The sequence below is a fragment of the Phaethon lepturus genome, unplaced genomic scaffold (assembly GCF_000687285.1).
Source record: "Phaethon lepturus isolate BGI_N335 unplaced genomic scaffold, ASM68728v1 scaffold13725, whole genome shotgun sequence".
NCBI classification, from domain to species: Eukaryota; Metazoa; Chordata; class Aves; order Phaethontiformes; family Phaethontidae; genus Phaethon; species Phaethon lepturus.
In genome coordinates, this window is record NW_010541261.1 from 11,590 (window position 1) to 14,404 (window position 2,815).

Below are 2,815 nucleotides of genomic sequence, written 5' to 3' on the forward strand. Positions count from 1 at the left end.
TCCCTATATGTAATGAGACTATTTAAATATAATTCTTTAGAAAGAGATGCATGATTTACTTCACTATTGCTTCTAAGAAAAACAAAGATACTTTGGTTCACTGATTTTGTCTGTTTCGAATGAGAACTCTGTTTCTCCATCTGTTGGGAAAGCAGTGAAGTATTACTACACTTCCAGTGAATGACAACTCTGTTTCTCCATCTGTTGGGAAAGCAGTGAAGTATTACTACACTTCCAGGCAAATTTACTCAACAGTGTTCCCTCCGGGCTTCTGAATGATGCCCTGCATAAGAGCCATACCAGTACTGATGGCAGCAGCAGTATGTCGTAAAATGAGTAATAGATGCATTGCTAGAACTGGCAAACCAGCAAGCATTCTGGATTTCCACAAACACTACGTGAAATTAGGTGACATTTAGATATTTGTATGCTTATTTCTTCTGTGACAGACATTATGCAGTGGTTGACAGTTGTGAAAGTCAGCTTGACCTTAGACGAGAACCTCAGGAAGGAATCAGTGAGCTTACTATTCCTCGGCATAACTTGCTTTTTGGAAGTTATGTCCACTACTGGCAAATTCCTTTTCAACTTCATTGAAAATTGTCACTACCAAAAAAAAGTTTAGACTTGTGTAACCATACGAGGATCCTAGCTAGATGTTCAGAGTCCCAGTCCTACTCATTATTAATTGCAGATTTTCTGTCTCTTTATTGCTGGTTTGAGTTACCCCAGTAAAAATGAGCAATGTCATTCAAGGTGTTTCACATCACACTATACACCAGCTTCAACAGCATTTTAAAAAATGCTTTCTGACATTCCAACAGCTTTTCTGTCATTTACAATATGTGCTTTAACAGTAAAAATACTGGCAAGCCAGCTAATCTCTAGTTCGTTCCTGCTTGGAAAATGTCTCATTAGACTTTGCAGAAGACCATGAAAAGTTTTGATGCACCACTTAGCCTCAGGTTACCTGAAAATTTGAAAGAACAGTGTACCCAGAGTCCGTATGTTCCTTTCGAGTCATTCCTGGCCTTGGCCTTTGCCTAAAGTTAATACAATTCTCCTGCCATACAAAGGCAAACCAGCACTTTTATTTCTCTACATCAAGCACTGACTCAGGGCTGCAGAAGAGATGAGTGTCTTGCATAGCTGCGCTGGTTTTTGTTCATGTTGAGTTCTGTTTTCAGTGAACATTTTTCAGATAATCCTAATAAAACCAGAGACAGAGTTGCACAAAAAAAAACCCCACCATCACAGAAGCCCACTGTCTTTGTACGGTATGCAGCATTTTGCTTCTGATGAGGTTTGTTGGTTTTGGTTTTTTTAAATGTGAGGCTAAAAACTGCTGGCTTCTTACAGAGCAGTTTGGCTAAATAACTAGTTTTGTCACTGATGGAATTTCTGTTCCTGAGAAGGCTGTATTGCAAAATAAGTCTCAAAGAAGCAGTTCAGAAATTATCTTCTTCTAAAGCTTTATTCTCAGCGCTGGAGCTGCAGTATCTGATGGCAAGAGATCAGTCTCAAATGAGTGGCCTTAGTGAAGCAAGCATCCTCGATTATCATTCGACACGTAGTTGACAGCTACCTTTATGGTAGGTATGTTGGGAAAATATCTTCCTCCACACATTTTTATGGATTATTCCTAATGAACACCTTCAAAATGAGTTCTGAAACAGTCCTGAATAGTGGTTGTAGGAATACACACAGACAATTATTCATTCTAAGTTAATTTTTTTATTGAAAAACAGTAATTACATATTGCAGATATGCATAAGCAAGCATATGTTCCTGGCCTTCTTCAGGCAAAAGAAAGTGTCTTCACTTCTGAAGGTATTTTTTTAGAAGGAATAGACAGGAGCTAACTCCTGGGAGACAAGGAGAATGTTATTTCATTAAACATGCTTGATAATCACTGCACTAATTCAAAGCTGCATTACATAATTTATCCACCTGATGGCATCACAAAATTGAAAGATTGCTGTAATTGCTTATAGCAGGCAGCAGCTTGTGGCTTATACTGCCCAGCGCTGGCTGGCCTGCTGTAGTCTTCCTCGGCTGGAGGAGAAAATGGCTGCTCTGCACAGCAGACTTCTTTGGAGCTCTCCATTTATAATTATCCCTTGCTTTCTGACCACATCTGCTGATGGACCTTCATCATCTCAGAGCACAAAAGTATCAATGGCTTGCACCAAAAAGCCGAGGAAAATCAGTTCAGTTTAGCCAGACTAGCTCAGGCCCCACAGGAATTAAACTCTGCATGGAAAGATGATTATGAGTTTCTGACTGTAAGCCACTGGGAGTAACTGTGGAGGAAGCACGTGTTTCTTCTGAGTCTCATAAAACCCAAAGGAGTAACGGATACTGCTGTTAGGTAATTGCAAGCTTTAAATGGAGACTTAGAGGAAGGCTTTCAGTTACAGCTGCAAGGGCTATAGTGGGTCATCTCTGGGAAGATGTACAATATAAAGACATTTTAATCCCTCTCCAGGGCTCGGGATTCTGGCTGCCACCTTCTTTAGGCAGAAGGTCTAGCAAAGTGCCTCTTTGATACAACCAGAGTTTAGGAAAGGTCTAACAAAGACTGGACTTGTCTCTGGCAGGCCTGAGACCACCATAAGCCTGAGAAGCAGGGGTCCAGTTTCAACTTTGTTTCTCAGAAATTCACAAGCAGTTCACTGCACCAGAAAGAATGTTAGGTCAGCCCAGCCTTGCATGTGAAGTCCTGTAATATCCCAAGGCTTTACAGCTCTGGGATGATTTTTTTTTTTTTTTTTTTTTTTTTTTTTAAAAAGTACAATTTTTTATACTTCCTTCT

General features: G+C 40.0%; 1 protein-coding gene across 1 annotated transcript in view; it reads left to right on the forward strand.

Moving 5' to 3' along the window:
- The window catches only part of EHHADH (enoyl-CoA, hydratase/3-hydroxyacyl CoA dehydrogenase), a gene marked incomplete at its 5' end in the record, with an annotated part of 18,385 nt that overhangs the window by 3,910 nt on the left and 11,660 nt on the right, over positions 1-2,815 (forward strand). The gene's annotated exons all lie outside the window — the stretch shown is intronic.